We start from the raw sequence: 18,671 nt of genomic DNA, 5'->3' as shown, positions 1-18,671 counted from the left end.
GGAAATTATTGCCTAATATACATGCAGAAAGTAATATTAATTTTGTATACAAAGCTCCAACTTTGCAAAATCTTCTGACTAAGCATCCCTTTAGAGGATTTTAGTACGTATGCAGCATGTTTAATGACATTTTCTCTCAGATGCTGTTGCTTTGTGATTCGGGTATGTTGAAAATTCATCTTCTAATTCTAGTTTCTCCAGATCCATAATCAGTCCTTCTATTAATCTTGGCATGGTTTAGAGAAATATTGTCAAAGAAGCAGACCCTGTCCCATAGAGCTTCCATGAACAGTGTAAGTCCATCTTCTTGTTTTCTTCTTCAACCCTGAATTTTAAATATTTCTCTCATTATTGTTCATATTTAGACAAAGCTAGTTCTTTAATGCATCACATTCACAGTAAAATCCAAACAACATGAAGGTTACAATGTGTGCAGAGACCTCTGTTAGATTTTACAGCGTCCCATTACAAGTCATGCTTTCTGGGCGTCATTACAATTTAGCTAAAGCCCTAACACAGTCAGCTATTGGAAAAATGGTTTTATGCTGCTGTCATTTCATGTACGTTAGAGAAATAGCTCAAATCTTTTTACATGCTAAAGCTTTGGAAAGTTGCAGTGCACTGAGTTCTTGCCTTCAAATAGCCTTGCACCAGTGAAACTAAGTGGAGATTCTTCCAACTTCCAGATGTTTCAACAGCTACCAGTTGTACTGTACTGCCCCACACCCATTTTGTTTTGTGGTTTGAATAATGTCCAAATTTCTATGTCTCAAGTGAGGGTTTTTGTTTTTTGTTTTTAATTATTATTTTTAATTTTCATTTTGTTTAGTCTTGCTTTTATAAAGCACCCAACATTATCTCCAAATTGACTCAAACTGCACAAGCCCTGGAGGACCTTAATAGAGTGCCCAAGTTCTGTGTTTAGATACGTTATTAAAGCACCACAATTTGCAAATTGGCCTGCCCATGTATCAATGACTATGTGTTGAGTGCTTGCCACTGTACAAAATGTAGACACAGATGGATTGAGGAAAGAAGTATCCAACTTCTCCCTCTCTACACACTGATACAGAACTATTTTCAATTGCTTTGTGTGAAATTCCAAAATCTTCAAATGTACAAGCTAGGAGAACTTCTTGAAGGCAGTTTACATACAAAATTTTATGTTTAAAGCATACCTACACTAGTTCCTTTGCAGTCCTGTTTTGGCATGTGATGGTCTGAACAACAGAAAAGAGAAGGAAACACCTGATGCCACTATAACCTTATACTCATGCAAAGTTAAGGAAGGGCTAGTTAAGGAAGGGCTTGTACAAGAATGCATTATGCCCAATAAAAGGTGTAGTAGGTGAGGCAACATTACCACAAATGACTGTGTAGAACAGTGAGGGAAGATAAACGAGGTCTACAACAATTAAATTGTCTGAGATGAGTATCGTGCCTACAAACATTAGAAGCTTCTTTCTAGGCTTTTTACCTGTGCAGTCGTGCTCTCAGTGTGCCCATCCATGCACATCTGTCCCTCCCAGAGTACCTCTCCAAGTCATTAACAGCTTTTAACGAAATTTGTCAGACAGCAAAGGTTCCGAACTGAGTAACTGAATTCTTACAACAATAGTGAATTCAAGTGACCAGAAAACCTACAATTGCCTCAACTGACAAAAGTGCCATTTAGATTTTTTTGGATGTCAAGTATCCATGCGCTTGAGAGTGGCCGCACAAACCACCATTAAAAAAGTTTCAGTCAGAGATTGTTCTTCGTTAGACACCATAATGAATAAGATGTACATCTGTATAAAGCATCAGAGTAGTTTTGATATTTAAGGAATGGATTATTTCTTTTGGACATTTAAGACTCTTAATGGGAAAGCTCAGAAGAATGGAAAGGTTACTGCAGTGCAACTGAAAAGGACCTGAAGATAAATGAGGCTGCAGGGCACAGCATCCAGCACAATGTTGTAGGTGTATGGGTTTGGTTAAAGAAAAGACAGCAGGGAAGGAGGATAATCCATACCAGTTTGTAAAAGTAGGGTGTTGCTCAGTTTGAGCTGATGGATGCATCAACAGACAGGTACTGAGTGCTGAAAGGTAACAAGTATGAGCTTTTGCCTGGTGTGAAAAGCAGATGCAGTGAATAAAGTGGGAAGGGGAAAAGAGACTGATTGCAAGACTAAAATTCAAGGACTGCTCCTTCTAATGTCTTAGACTGGATAAGTGAGGTTACTGTTATAAATACAAAGGAGAGCAGATTGCAGTATCTATGACAAGAGAGAGAGCATGGCAAGGACCGCTATTTTAGCAAGAGAAGAAACCCATGTCATGCTTTGAAAAAATACTTGGCAAGAGTGGGGAGAAGAAGGAATGAGGTGTCAGACCATGCTTCTCGAGTTGTGAACCCCTTGGACTCGTTTGGCTCCAGTTTACTTGTTATCCTATCTCTGCATATAATATCACCTTTCACATGATTAGCAAAAGCAGCTATGTCACCTCAGCTTGAAGGGGAGAAAGTCAAGCATATGGCACCCCTCTCAGGAACAAGAAGGCACTGAAAGATTAATTAATTGTCTAGAAATACTACCAAGCCTACCTTTGCTTGGGGGGAAAAGGGCTGTTACAAGATTTTACTTGCATGGGATGACTGCTTTGCTCAAATGTAGGTACTGGGTTTTCACTAACAGCCATTTAAACAGTAGAATTTACGAAGCTACTTAGAAAGCATATAAAAAGTGAGTAAAAATTATGAGACCGGTGGAATTATCTTAAGAAAAGGAAATCTGTGCAGAAAAATGGAGGGGCAAAAGTTAAGAAAGGTAAAGAGTATATACTCAAACTAGATAATCAGGGTAAAATTTCAAATAAACAACTGCTGATCTCAACCAGATTGCAGGAAAATGTCAGGGAACATAAGCACAGGAATACACATAGTCACAATCTCAGTTGTTATCTGTGGTCGGGGAATGGGTATACAGGAAGAGTAACACGGAAAACACCAAAGGTGGCAGACAGCCACCAGGTGGAGAAGAGGACATGAAAAGAACGGCCACTTAAGTTCAGTAGTACAAAGAGCACCTCAGTTGGCAGCAACTGTTTGAGCCCTCAAGACTCAGAGATTGCAATAAGATGTGTGAAATTAACACAAGGACACCCACTTGGGCTCGAGCATGTGCACTGGTGGACAGGGATGTTGTATTGCACAAGATGTACCAGACAGTGACCAAAAAGCAACTCAGTTAGAAGCAGGGGGCTGGAGAACTGAGCCCCTTGAAAGCACACAGCTGATTTGAAGTGGCCAGGGTTAAAGATAACAAAAATGCAAACTACTAGGAAAGGAGAGTGGAGGGAGAAAAGGGGGAGAAGCAATGTCAACAGAAATAAATTAACATAAAGGCAGAGACAAGAAATTCTCCCTGTAAATCAAAAAGAGTGACAGAAAAAGAAGTAAAAAATGGAGCTAAGATTGAAGTAATGCATGAAACAGAAAGTGACATATTTCAGGGACAGCAAGGAAAGATTATCTGGGGTCTCATTCCAAGATATATTTTCTCTAGGAAAGATGGACCAGTATCTGGTGTTAAAGCAGTTCAAGCGAAGTATTGAGCCAAACAACTTCAGTGTAATTTCAACAGCACAGATAGGATTACCCCCAGCCCCATCTCTTCTTTGTTGAAGCCATTCTTTCAACAAACAGTATTCTCACACCTGCCCAAGTGTTGCAACTCTGAAAAATGGATGTGTGAAAATGGATGTGTGGCATTTTCTGTTAGAAGAAATACAGTTTTCAAGAGTGGAAAAGTAAATGCAGTTAGCATTCTCCCTTGTAATGCTATATAAATAAGGTTAGCTTACCCACCTACACATAGTACATTTAGCATGTTGAAGACAAATTGACTCAATAAATTCTCTTGTCATAGAAAATAGTGAGAACAACATGTTGATGACATTGAAACAGTAGAAGATTGTACTCTAACTGTTCCAACATCTTTGACACATTATTTCTGAGGTTCTAACATCACTGGCATGAGATTCCTATTTTCCAAGCTTAATAGGTTCATCATTCATCCTTTGTCTTGGCAATATGAACAAAAATGTTCCTACGGTGGCCTTTCAGATCTGTGCTTGTCTCAGTTCCTTAACTTCAGTGTGCAGGATCCACTTCTGGTGCTGGTACTTTTTTTTTCTCTACTGCCCTTAGCAAACAATGAGATGACAGACTGAATGGAGGAGAGAAACCACTTTCTAAACCATCATAACTAGCAAGTAATGCATATGTGTTATGAGTCACAACTGTGAGCATTGCAGGTTGTTCAAGTTAGGAGGAGAAACTGGTTGATGGAGTCAGCTATTTCCCTGATGCCATCCTGTTTGCCTGAACAACTCTTCAAATAGCAGGAGACTGTCTCTGCTCAAAATGCCTGTTATCTGAAAGTCCAGCCCCCAAACTTGTCCTTTGGCTATTTGTTAGAATCATACTCCAAACTCTTGTCCATTTTGCATAATTAGCTTTCTCTTCTCTATTTTTCATGCATACAAACTGCATTCCTTTCAAAGGGATTCCCAGTAAAGACTCTCTGGCCACATACTGGTAAATTCCTGAACAGCTTTTCATCTTTGGATCTGGACAATGAGCTTTAGATTGAAATCTCCATCACTTCTGCAATTTCATCAGGGAGCTTTGCTAGAAGTACATGGCAGCAATTAGGATCAGATTCAAGGCAGTTCATTGCCACATCTTGCTAAACCTCATCTACTCCTCACTGCAGCTCAGGACAGAAAGTTTAACACCTCTAAGTCACCTCCAAAAGGGAATAAAGATTAAAGAGTCTTTATAGAAGATTCATTACAAATTATATAATTTTAAGCAGCTCTATATTTATATTTGGATGTTTTCATGTGCTACTCCAAACCAGTTATACCTCACTGCATCTGTCTTTGGAGCTCTCCATTCACTACCCAGATTTCTCCCAGGCTGCTTGGAGGGACCCCTTACAACAGGCTCATGAACAGTGTCTTTTGTATGAGCAGAAATTGCTGGCTGAGGCACCCCACACAGTTTATCTGAACAGAGTGAGCTTGTTACTGAAACAGCTTTTGCAATTTCAAGATTGACAGGTATTCTCTCAACTTTTAGGATAAGAAAGGGAAGAGAATAATCTTAAGACTGGAAATACTCTCAGTTGGACAGGACAATTTATTTCCAAGACTGAACCCCAAATTATCTTCAATGACACTGCTTGTATTCACATCAGTTCTATACAGGGTTCTATCCAAGGTTTACCCAGTTTAAGGTTTCCAGTCAGATCTGGCTCAAAAGCAAGATTTGCAGTTCAATGGAAATTTGAGGGGGCTTTTCAGATTTGATTTCAGTCCAAATCAAATCTAAGTGAGATATTTTCAGGAATTCTTCTGAACTGGAAGTTCCCCAAACCATTCAGCTGCTGAGTGATTATCACAGCTAAAATGAGCACTGACTTCACAAAGCAGTGATAGGGACTCAAACTCCCAGTTCCAAGTAGTTCCATCTGTGATTTGCTCTGTGGGAAGGACATGATAGTCTCCAAAGTTTGCCAGAAACTCAGGATCTATCTTAGATCCAGTGAAACTGAACAGGGCTTGAGATGTTTCTAGCAAGTCATCTTTGTTTCAGGAACAGCACTGTTGCTGCTGAAAAAGTGTCACCCATGGCACCTGATCTCTCCAATTGAGAAAGACCAAGCTTTCTTTGAATTGCTCAGTGAAGACGGATATGTAAAGGGCTGATGTACTCTGGATCCTGCCCTGCACAGCACCCAGAGCCAAGACCAGGTAAGTACTTCCGGCTTACAAACTAGAAGCATCAGTAGTAGATAGTCCCATTTATCAGCAGTTGCCTTAAAATATATTCCAGCAAGCACAGAGCAATTAAATTTCTCCCTTTAGAATTTAAAACTTCTGAATGACCTAAATAACTCTTACTCTACAGGAACTCCAGGTAGATGATTCCCAGAATTCTCCAGCCCCCACCCAAGAGTAAGGAGCACTAGCCTACAAGCTTAAAAGGAATGAAAAATGCTAATTCCTGCCTCTTCTTGATAAGAAAGACATCTGAACTGTCATCATCCACTCTGAATTGCTCTATACTACCTCATCAGAAATTGGTGCACTAAGATGGTAGTTGATTTCCTGTAGTCTTACAATAAATCTACAGAAACTTTTGATTCAAATTTTCTTTTCCTGACCTGTGTATGACCCACCTCAAAAATTCCAAATATAATCCATCCTGTCTGCTACAGCTTGCTCTAGTTCATGTCTGTAATGGAACAGGCAGGCCAGGGCTGTTCCCTGAAGGAAGATGGGCCAAGGGGAACACTGGGGCCACCAGGACAGGTGTCTCATTAACCAGAGCCCATCCCACAGAACTCAAAGAGAGGGTAGTAGGACAAACCCGAGATGGTGGGCAGACCCAACAAAGAAACAAGATCTTAAGGCAACACCACAGTGATGAGGCAGATACCAGGTCAAACTAGAAAGTCAGTCCATAGGTTCAGGTTACAATCAGGTCCAGTGATCACCAGACAAATGCAGAGCAACAAGGCAGGTCCCAGGTCAAGCCATCTAAGTTGGTCCAAAGGTTGAGATCCAGATCTAGTGGCTGCATAGCATGGGCATGACTCACTTCTCCAGCAAAGCTCAGGGAGAGAGCGAAGAACCAAGGCTAAGCTTAAATAGAACTCTTGGGCCCATAAGTGTGGTTGGAGGCCTCAGGTGAGACTGGTCAGGGCTAGTAAGACTTATTAGTGCACTTGGACACTAATAAATCTTTATGCCATTTCGTGAACTAGTTAAAAAAAAATCAACCAAACAAATAATAATTACTGGTCCTTCTTCAAAAATAGCAGAAAGATCTGCCTAGCAAGATACTGCCCAGCAGAGGCCTTTTCTCTTAACAGTTCCTAGCCACCTTTTCTACATCTATTTTGTAACTTTTTTTTTGCAAATGAAATCATACCACTTTGCAAACCCTTAAATATCCACTTTTTAAATGATGACATTACATTACAGACTTCTTTTTCATGGATCTAGAGCTAGCTAATGAAGTTTATTGCTTTCTTTCCATCTTTTTGACAGAACTTGATCTTAAACCTTGAGCCATTCCACTGTGAATAGCACTTTTACTGAGGTATACTAAGGGAGAGACTATATTCCAGAGTAACTGTTGCCAATAGCACAGTACTCTGGTATTGAGTGGGATTCACTTGGTTTCTTTGGAATTCCCGTAGCTACTGTTCCACCGGATTTGCACTTCTGCAAGGTGCAGGAAGCAGAAACAATCACCTCTTCCCAGCCATGCTCATTCACCTGAACAATCAACTCTCTTTGCTTGTTTAGACTGGCATTTGCAACCAATCTCACAATGAAGCTATCTGGACAAAACATCAATAGCAGTCAGTGTTAAGCCCAAATCCAAGATTTTGGGATACTACAAAACCCACAGTACCACAGTTATTCCAGTCTGTGGTTGGAGTAAGTTGTCCCTCTGGTAGAACCATTGCTGGTTCATTCTCATCACAAGCTTCTTTCCAGACAAGTAGTTGTGAACATGTTCCACAGTTTTAATAACTTGCAGATTATATGACAGTTTTTCCCAGGGGAGTTTAGCCACTGACTCTTAATAAACTGTCCTTGTCTCAAGTCATTCACGTTTGTGTATCAATACCCAGTCCATAAACACTAGTCTTTGCACCTAATTGAAAACGAGGTCTGAAGCCCTGGTCGGCTAACAGGGAAAAAGTCAGAAGAACCTTTTCATCTCTGAATACTAAATCCCACACTGACTGATGAAATAACATTCTTTCCCTACCCCTTTTATGCAAATGTTATGTAATATTGCAAAACACAGAAATAAACTTCCTTTGGTAGGATTAAAGTCCCACAAAACTGCACATCTGGGAGTCTCTGGGGAGCTGGCTGCTGTTCAAAGATCTTAAGAGTGTAATTTCCCTTCTCACTGTTCTGTGCGTCAGACCTAAATTCATTCTTTTAAATACAATTCCTATTGCTTTGGGTACAGTTTCAGACCAGCAAGCTTGAGCTGATCCCAGCCTATTTGTAAATAGCTCTAATTCTGTTCAAAGATACTAGTGTGTGCCTAGGGTATTATCTAGGTGTAGTGAACAGGCCAAGAGTAGTTCTGGGCCAAAGCCTCCTCTTCTGGTGCTCCCTCAAATGTAGCTGCCCACTATGAAAATCAAAGGCCATCGCATTGAAATGCTGCAAGCCTTGCTAGCAATAAAAGCACTTTTTCTCATTTTTAGGGCCAATTTCTATTGCCAATCTTGGCTTAATATTCAGTCTGAAAAATCAGATTAAATTTCTACAGGGTCTGGGAAATCATCTATTCATGGGCACTCAGAGAAAGCCTTTTAAAGTGTTCAAGGCAGTTTCTACACAGGGAACAAATCTGCCTTCTTTTTTTCCTAGCAAGAATTATGGTGGACAGACAAGAACAGCTGAAGGCTCGGTTATGCTCTTCTGACAGGTTTTTTCCATGTCCTTTGTGGCCTCTTCTTTCTTTGCTTGATGGCAAAAGCAGATGAGGTAGGTGTTTGATGTGCTGTTTCTCTCTCTGATGGCCTGGAGCTGGCTTGGAACACTGCAGCCTCGATCTTTGCTGAATCAAGGAGAAAATCATGAACACTTAACCAAAAGGTCTTTTGGACCATTTTGCAACTGCTTATTTAAAGCAATAGTACTGTATGAGAACATATCAAAGCAGAAACCTTCATCTCTTTAGTATTTCTCCTATACACGATTCATTTCCTCCAGTGGGTTTACATTTTTACGTTCTACATGCAACCCTTTTTTTCCTTTTTGCTGTTTACTGCATGTTAGCCACATTATCAAACATGTAAAAAATTCACCCCTGCTCCAGATCTACTAAAAATGTAACGCACAGGTTCCTGCTGTAAACTTTGTCTAAAAGATGATTTCAGCCAAAGATTTCTTCCTCTGGAGGACTACCATCATACTGAGCTGCATTTAATACTGCAGGACAGTTTGTTCACAGTGGTAAATTACTTACTCCACACTAACACATCTTCAGAGAATTTGGCACAGGCTGGATTTATAAGGTACCACCTGTCAGCTATCAGTCACTATTAGTCACCAAAATTGCACAAGCAGTCTCATTTAGCCAGACTGGCCTAATAATTGTCATGTTTGAACCTACATCTACTTTGGTCAGTAACCAAGTTCCTTTTCTGGTTGCTCAAGGATACACCGGGGAGGGTCCTGGCTCTTCCATGCTTTCTCTGTTGAGTATGGTACTCTTTGTTCCTGTTTATTTTCTTATGTCTGCATTTAGTCAAACTGGTTCTTTGCATTACTGTAAATTTACTTTGTCTTATATGCCAAAATGTATTATTTTTATTGATGGCTTAAAAAATGAGACAGGCTATCATGACAGCATGCATGCTAGCCCCAGAGCTGTTTGCAGAGCTCATGGCAGTGAGCTCTCAGCCTCCTTTTAAGCGCTTGCTTCCCATCCTAGAGTGCTGCTGGAAGGAATGACAGGTTTATGGGTAAATTCCGTTGCCTTTCTGAGGGCCAGCAGCTTCTTCACTCTTCTTCATCCAGAGAAACATATAAATTAGTCTACTGACAATTTATCTACTTCAGAAATATTAAGTGGTGCCTGTGCACCTATAAACCTCCATAGTCCTCTGTAAGTGAGTTGAGGACTCTGGTGTCTTCCTGATTCTTAGCTATCCTCTAACCCCTAGAGCCTTTAAACCAAAGGCACAGAACTTCCTCAAAGATCAGGATAATGCCATCTTTTTTTTTGGTGGGTAGGCTGCGCAGTACCATTTGAACTATACGTTATGACCCACACACTTTCTGTTCCTTATCCAGCTGTCCCTTACCAGGGAGATAACAGATCATTTGAAGGAAGAAGCTAATTATTCCTTTATGCTTAAACCAAAGATGCAAGAGAAGAGGAAACACTTGAGGCCTTCCACCAGGCTGCAGCAGTGTGGTTACTTCTTGGCCATATCATCTTGCTGAAGGTCAAACAGTGCGGTTGCTGTAGTGCTAGGAAAGGAAGATTCTTTACTCATGTTTTTCTTTAAATTGTAGATACACACTCCCCTTACCTCTGAATTTCCTTGTCATGATGGCTTTATTTAACTGTATTGTGTGCTTCTGTGATTTAATTGTTATGTTATTAGGGTGAGTAAAATAAAGCTCCAGCTTTTCTTTTGCTGTATTAGTGCAGTTTAATTACATTTGGGAAAGGCAAAAGGGAGAGTGGGAGCTTGCCAACATTAATGCTGTCTGTCATTCACAGCCCATTGATGACAAGGAGTTGAAAGCTTGGCAGTTACTCTGGTAATCAGCAACCTGGCTGATGACGAATGGAAAAGATTATGTGAATTTTCCTGAAAGGGGGGAGAAAAAAAGAGTTCTCAAAAGAAATAAAATACAAAACAAGAACAAAGGGCAAAAAAACCCACCCCAACTTCCAAATCAAACACTAAATCTTTTTTATGTTTACATGAAAGACACTACATGAAGCAGTTACAGTAAATTAAATTTTTCCCCCAGTAAACTGTGTGTAATGTCTATAAAAGGGATCTGCATTCCTAAAATAGGAGTACAAATACATCCACTTGATTGTTTAAATGGACTTTTTCCATGCAGATGAAGGAAATGTATCACTGTTAAAAAAAAAAACACACCCACCTTTCACCACTATAGATGATTTCTGTTTTAAAATTTAGACCACAGAAAAGAAGGCCTTCTTCAGAGCTGTTCCAAACACATAACTCCAGATCTTTCAAAATACAAATACTTCGTTTTCTTTTTTATTCACTCTACTGAATTTTCTCCTTTTACTACAGGAGAATGCAGATATTTCATCTTACTATTGGTAACAGAAGCAACAGCTATTCAGGCTTTGCAGTTACTTGTAGTACTCCAGCCTCTGACATAGTTATAAACTTCAAAAAAACCCTCCAGCTAAATGAAACCGGGAACTACGTCAGTGTTTAGGAAGGAGACATTCTACTGTAGTTACATGGTTTTGCTGTGACCTGTACAATGGATGATTTGTGACATTTCTTGTTTGTCTTCATTAAAAGCTGGATATAATTCCAAAGCAATTTTTGGCATCCTTAGGAAGAAACAATGCTGGCTTGTCTGAGGTTTTGTCCTGTCATTTTTCTGTAGCTGCTGGATATACCTACTCAGTTTCACAATTCCACATAATTGTGCTTTGGGATTCAACAGTATTATTACATCCGATTTGGGTATCGATGATAATATTTCTAGACCATAGTTTTAAGAATAAGAAAAACCTGTACAATTGGACAATGTACAATTGTTTGGTATGCAAACAGTTGTGAGACTTTTGTCTCTTCTACCTTGTGAAACACAACACAAGAAACAAACAAATGGCTTTTAATCATGATGTTAAGCAACTCAGTTTACCAGCAGGTAATGTTGACTATGCAGGGCTGTGAATAGGGAATTTCTCTTTCACACTGTTGAAAAGATACATTAGTATGTGGCTGCAGACTTTTTCCCCACAGGCAGAGCACTGCAGTTTTGTATTTTACGAGGAGTTGGAGGGAACACTTCACCACAGTTGAAAGAAGACCACTGAGGTTTACTGGAAATCTACAGGAGACTGATTTGATTGATATATTTAGTGTTAAGAACTACCTATGTATTTATTAGATTAAAAATATAATGCATGTTAGAGACTGCCTCTCCAGTAAAGAAATGACAATAGGTATTAGTCGCACACCAGAGAGTTTTAAATTTATGTGGAAAAGATGTAATTTAGAGTAAAAAAGCCCTGTAACACATTTTTTTGTGTTAGCAGTGAAGTTCCACTGCCCAAATAACATGTCTTTCCATTCCGGACAATGAAGAGGTAAGGCTACTTTACATACAAAGCTTCCTGCATACACTATTCCCCCTGTGGTAATTATGCCAGGCACAACTTGATGTTTTTCTGTATTTGTCCAGGTTTTGTGGACATGCAGGAAGGCATCAGAGCTCATGTACACTGAATCTAACTTGCATGCTATATATTCAAGCATCCTGGCTAAGACTACACTTACTTGCACATGTGCATTAAATCTGGTCCTTCAGGAAAGCATTTTAGGAGCATAAGTCAGACAAGTTTAGGAAGTATTGACTTCAGTGCATATGGATAGACTAGCTGTGCATGTGCAGGAAGTCTGACATGTCAAAGAAGCACAGAAGATGGGAAATTGATAACGTAAGAGAAGATGGATTACAGATTTCAGAGCTATAGGCTGTCACTCAGCAGTGGTCTACTGTTCCTCTTCTGCAGTGACGCTGTGCTGACAGAAGGCTGCACAAACTCTTATCTGTAAAAATCAAACTTCTCGTGAAATATAAAAAATCCTGAAGTAGAACAGATCTGTTCACTTAATGGGTGTTTTTTAAATACAGATTTAAACAAAACTACACATAAATAGTTGTCAAACACAGAAAAGCCAAATTAAGTACAAAAATTCAGCAGAAATAAAGTGATGCGCTGTTATATAGGATTGCATTTATTATCTATTTCTGCCTTCCCCAGTGATCTGAACTTCACTTGCCCAACTACCTTTCACTTTAGATAATGGATCATTTTCTCTGCTATCACTTGAAATTCATTTTTGTTTGTTGCTATATAAGTGAAGGTTCATGTAAGAGCACTTTCTGTCAACAAAACTAATAATTCAAAAAATAAGATCTAGAACCTCTTCCACCTTAAAATAATCTCTTTGGACAACCAACGGTAAGTATTTAGGGGTTACTTGCTTCATTAACCCATGAATTGGATCAACATCCCACTACAACTACTGTTCCAACAGGATAACATTATTGCATAATATTTCCCCCAAAATTCACTATTTTGAAAAAATTAAGTAACATTTTGTTGGTATTTTATCTGCATCTCTTTTTATACTTGATATTGTTGCTAAATTTGGTTTTATACTTGCTGTTGTGTACTGATGTGAGTTAAGATACTGAAAAAATGTCTGCTGCTTAAGTTTAGACTGATCTGACTGAAGTCATTGGCTAAGCAGATGGAGCAAGAGATAGCTGATACAGGAAAGCAATTTTTAAGAGCTACGGTTTCTTCTGCAGGCAGGGTGAATATCTTCTTTGTTTCAATCCATTCAAGTAGTTAAGAACTATTCAACTCAAAGCTGAAAAATCAACCCAAGACTGGAAAAAGTAAGATTGCCTCTTTTCCTCTGTCCCTCTACAGCTAAAACTAGCTATGAGAGGATAAGACCTACCTTCTCTAAGACTGTGAAGGACATAGCTACTAGAAGTTTCCCATTTAATTCCCATTCTACAGGCCATTATTTCAGTTCTTTCATGAAATATTTTAAAATACAAACATGCTTTTGAAATGCATCAAGCACATTTAAGGTAGTATTGATGAACAATTTCAAATGACCACATGCAGATCATAATTGAATGTCAGTTTTCATACAGAGCTTGATGCAAATCATAAACATCTAAAATATAAGATACCACTCACTATTTTGTAACACTAAAGGGTGAGAAATTAATATTCTGAATAAATGATTTTAAAGCTAAGATGATGAATTCAATGCGTATGGATACAATGTCATCTCTTAGTTGAAGGGTCAAAATAGCCAGATTAGGTAATACTGATCAGTTGCAAATTTATGTTTACATCTTCTCCAAAAAAGGGAAATCAATTTCTTTTAAGAAAGACAACTAAAAATTGAAAAAGCAAGATTTAAATTACCATGATCATTTTCCTTCTGCTTGTTCTTTTAAACAGTATTTAAAATTAAGGATTGACAGCCAGCTACCCTTACCCCACCTGGAACATTTAATCAACGATTTTCAATATTAAAGATAAAAATAAATAAGAAAAATGCTTAGCACATTTGCTTTCTTTTTTTTTTTTTTTTCTTTTTTTGGTACGAATTTATTACTCATATTTCCCATGGGGGAACTACACATCCTCAAGATTTCAAAAAAAAGGTGCCTGTAATTACTTTCCTAAGCTTGTATTCATGCATCTGAATAAGTGAATTGATTGTGACTATGTTCTGCAGCTTCTAATAGGTCTCAACCATTAGGCTGATCAAAAAATTTTCAAGCACATTTATATTGTTATAAAAAACGCTGACATGCCAAAATGCAAACTTTCAAGATAAATATATGTTTGCCAGTAACAGAAAACTGTGCGGGAGGGCTCTGAAGTCCAATCTTCGGTTTCTGATACACAGCCCAGCCTCATCTCCATCTGCACGCATAACAGATAATGGCTCAGTGGATAGCTGAGGTATTTTCCACCCTGTGTGGAGGCCTGTGTTCAAGTTTGACCTCTGTTTTGGTAACACACTGACTATGGGGCTAGGCTGAGATGCATTCCTCTGTTTCCTCCAAAAAACTTCCTATTTCATCCTGATATAGAACAAATGTCCAAATTACAATTTTCTTTTATACAAGGGGTATTTTTTAGTTCAGGATTAAACAGACAGTTCGATCAGTGATAAAGTTACCATGTGCACTAAAAGCAGATGCAACTCCATTAATTGTTCCTAGATATCCAGCACGCTTCTTTGCCTAGCAGGCAATACGGGAGCAATCGCACAGGAATTAAATTTATTCCGGGAAGGATTTTAAAATATTTCATTTTAGAATCGCTCAACAATTGTGCAGTAAAGCCCTTTATATGTAATTTGCCTCTCCTCGATGTGTGCATTTAACTCTCCTGCTCTCTATTCATAATATCATAGGAGTGTAGTATTATATATTTATGATTCTATCATGGCCTGATTTCGAAGCGAAAGAAAGCTGTGCATGCTCAGTGCCTCTGAGAAATACACCAGCCGCTGGCAGGAAAGGGGCCTTTCCTCTCGACACCAGCGATGCTCCCCTCTGCCCTACTGCTACCTCACACCGTACCGGACCTCGGCAGCCCCCTGGCACTGCTGAAGGGACGCCCAGTGGCTCCTCTGGCCCCGAGTCGCTGCCCGGGGAGGAAAACTTCAGCCGCGGCGGGGACAAGAGCTCCGGCAGTGGGGCGGCTGGCCCTGACCCCAGCGCTTGCCCGCCCGCCCGCCCTCCTAACGGTCGCCTTCCCGCCTAACGGCCGGCGCTGCGCGGCGGGGCCTGCCACGCAGAACCCCCGGGCATCCCGTAGCCAAACTTCCCCCCGCTTGCTGAGAGAAGGGTGGGCGACCGGGCACGGGAGGCCGGGATCACTCCCCTCAACCCCCGAAAGGCCGGCGCAGAGCTGCTGCCTCTCCCCCTTCACACACAAGCGCCCCCCAGCCTGCCGCCTCAACTCTGCCCCGGTCTCTTCATGCAGAGGGCTGGGGGGCGCAGCCTTCTCCTCCCGCCGGAGGCGGCACCGCGCCGCCCCACGCTGACCCCCACCCGAGGCGGGAGGACGCCAACCCGTGCCTCCGCCGCAGCGCAGGCCGGCAGCGCATCCCGGTCCCGGTCAGGGGCCATGGAGTACCGCGGGCACCGTACCCGGCCCGGCCGTGGCCCCGGGCAGCTCAGAGCTCCGGCGGCGCAGGGCAGGGCCGGCCGGCGGGGCTCCCCGGCCGGCCGGGCGGGGAGGAGGGGAGGGCCGGCAGTGGGGGATTCCTGGCCCCCCAAAGGAGGCGGGGGAGGGGAAGCCGGGGGGAGGGGAGGCTGGGCTCCCGGAGAAGGAGACGATAGCTCGCACAAAATCCTGCGTCCTCAAAGCAGCCCCGGCGGGCAGGGTAAGTATTCTGGGGAAGACCTCCCTGCCCCTGCAGGGATGGGGATCGGGGGAAGGATGCGTGCGGCCGCCCCGGGCGGGGTCTCCCTGCCGGCTCTGGGCGGGGGGATTGTGCGCAGGGCCCGGTCCCTGGTGCGGGATCGGTTCGAGACAGCGAGGTTCCAGCCTCAGCGCTGCCTTCCCCGGCTGGGCACTGAGGGGGGGGGGGGGGGGGGGGGGGGATGGGTCTGCCTGTGTTGCCGTGCGAGGGTCTGAAACCCCCCCCCCCCAGCTGTACCCCCCACCTACCCACCCCCAAGCGCGTCAGGGCTTTGCTTCTCCCAACCAAGCTTCCCCGTGGCTTTTCTCTGCTGCTTAAAAAAAAAAAAAAAAAAAAAAATTATATATATGCCCCAAAGCTAGAGAGAGTGAGGCGGTCGGGGGGGCGGGGAAGGGCTTCTCTGAGAAGCGGGAGAGAGGCGGAGGGTGGGCCGTCGAGAGCCTCGAAGCTCCCCTCGCTCTTCCTCCGTGCTGCTCTGGCAGAGGTCTCCTGCCGCCGGGCGTGAGGAAGGGGTGTGTGAAGGTAAGGGCTGTCAGTGTCCTCCCGGAGAAGGGCTGAGGGTTGCCACTGCTGTGCCAGCGCCTGCCTCTCCGGGGGCTCTTCTCCCCGGCGTGCCAGTGCGTGTCCCTGCCCCACGCGTGTCCCGCCGCCTCCCGCCACCCAGCCGCCAAGTTACTTTGTTTGCAGAGTTCCCGCAGAGGCTGGGCAGCGACCCTCGGGCGCCCGCACCGCCGGCAGGCACATCCTACCCCCCTCCCCATGGTCAGGTGTCACCAGCGGCCGGCGGAGACTTTCTGGGAGGGAAGAAGTCCCCCAGGAAAACTGGTGTGCGCCTTCGCGATAGCTTGCCCTCCTCGCGTAGTCGGGGAGAGGGGTGATGGAAGTGGAAGAACTTTCCTTTGTCGTAGGAGAGGATTTAGTGACCTCTAAAGTTTTGTTCCGGGAGGAAACGGCTCGAGAAGTTTGATGATGTTTTTAAGATTCGTGCTGATTTTCATGCAGTTTGTCGCGCTGTTGTTTGGTATTCAGCATGCTCAAAGCACTGGAGGAGAAGGAAAAAAATATTAGGGGCTTTTTGGTAAGGATTTCATTACTTTTAATACATTGCTTTCTTAACACCTGCGTTTTATGTTTTGCACTTTCAGATGGGTAGTGTGGAATACATTCATAAATGCGTATTCTTGTCTGTGGATTAACGGAGGGGATAAAGATGGGGAACATGCAGAAACTAGACAGATTTTAAACATTCCATTTTCTTTGACAGGAGATCAATAGTTGAAGATTTCTGCTTACACAATTTCTACCTTGACAATATCATAATTAAGAGATCTTTTGATAATGTATGTGATTGATAGCCATTTCAACTTCAGTTAAGGCTTAATGAATTTTAAACATTATTATTACTAGTGTAAAGGAGCTTTGGATATTCTGGATGAATTGATAACTAGGCAAGATTATTAAACTTTATGATTGGCTCCTGGTGAAGTGAACTCTCATTTTTTTCAGAAAAATATCAATAGATATTTAAGACAACATTTTAAAATGTGCAGGTCTGAAATTTGGCAACTGATAAATAACTGAGTATCTCTTTTGGGATGACAACTGAAGGGTTATATGATGACAGTCTGTGTTGCACCCATTCATAATGAACAGTTTCATGATGCCAGGCACTGTAAATTTTCTGGTAGTGTACTACACAAATAGGGGGGAGTTAATTTCTATTTTACATTTGTATTTTTTTGAAATTATTTAATGTAGTGGTTATCCCATATATGATACAAATGTATGAATTGTTTAATACTAATTATTACCCACGAAATTTTAATGGTATGTTTAAACAGTTTTAGCTTGGCATTTGGTTTGTTTCATTGTCTCAAGCCTTCTGAGACAGAAGAATCTGAAAATTTCTTCCTTGCACATTGTTCCCTTTCTCTTTTCATCCTGCTCTCCTTCAGTCTAATTCAAAGCAGAGTAACCGCTAAGAATACCTGTATATGTTCGTGTGAAGAAAAATGCCCGTTTTAAAGATGCATGGATGTACTTGGACGAGAGCAAACCCCTCATGCCCTGTATGAAAACCTACTGGACTGGTGTTAACAAGATACTTGTTTTGGTATTAGTTTGTGATGCCAAACAACAAACATGAGAGAATGCAAAGATAAAGCTGGTGCTCTGATCTTTGTTTACAGGTCATGGTCTTATTTAATGCTGCATGCTCATTACAGGATCTGTCAGCAGGAATGTAAAGCGGAATGGACTTCTCATTTGACATACGTAGTCAATTCTGACATTCATGTTTCTGTTCCTTGAGTTAATGGCTCATAGAACATAGTGATGTTTGTGATCATACTTATTTAATTGATTTTATTGTATGGAATTGGAAAAAAAAGGTCTGGATTAGGGTATTTTAGGAAGCAAATATGATCAGATCTGCCACTTCAGGTGCAGTGCTCCTCACCTGAAGAATTACACAAGAGTGGGCTCTTCTACATAGTAAAACCCGTACAAGTACATAAAAAGATTACTGGTTTTTAGGTTAGCTAGAGTTCTGCCACTGAATTACAAGGAAGGAGACTAATGTCCTGAAACCAGGTAACTGCTTAGTCAGTTCTCTGGTCAGTTTATTTTTTTAGACATATGGTACCAGTATAATATAGTAAAGAAAAAAGTGCATTTATAAGGGAGAATTTTAGTATTTTGTCCATGAAAACAGTTTTCATCTGAAATGATAATACAGTGAAAACAAATCAGTGCAGTCCATTTGATTCTTGCTGAACCCTGGTTTGAAGAATTCAGGGAGGATGTATAAGATAGTCTGAAGGAAAAGCCTTTCAGCATGTTCCATTACAGTAAGATATATTAGGATCT

General features: G+C 41.5%; 1 protein-coding gene across 4 annotated transcripts in view; it reads left to right on the top strand.

Annotated features, from left to right (window-relative positions):
- Nucleotides 1-15,400: 15,400 nt before the first annotated feature.
- MPPED1 (metallophosphoesterase domain containing 1) overlaps nt 15,401-18,671 on the top strand; it is a 60,712-nt gene continuing 57,441 nt past the window's right edge. Inside the window, exon 1 of one of the 4 annotated variants that reach the window (XM_061472068.1) lies at nt 15,401-15,764. The gene's annotated coding sequence lies outside the window, so the exon portion shown is untranslated. Of the gene's footprint in view, nt 15,765-16,181; nt 16,326-18,671 lie in introns of those variants that run through there. The other 3 variants (XM_061472070.1, XM_061472069.1, XM_061472073.1) reach the window with 3 other exon arrangements.

The sequence above is a fragment of the Pezoporus flaviventris genome, unplaced genomic scaffold (genome assembly GCF_033815535.1).
Source record: "Pezoporus flaviventris isolate CSIRO_AGI_PZ_B2104156 unplaced genomic scaffold, CSIRO_AGI_Pfla_v1 ptg000070l, whole genome shotgun sequence".
In the NCBI taxonomy this organism is placed as follows: domain Eukaryota; kingdom Metazoa; phylum Chordata; class Aves; order Psittaciformes; family Psittacidae; genus Pezoporus; species Pezoporus flaviventris.
The sequence above is the reverse complement of the archived record's forward strand: the minus strand, read 5'-3'. Positions and strand labels throughout refer to the sequence as shown.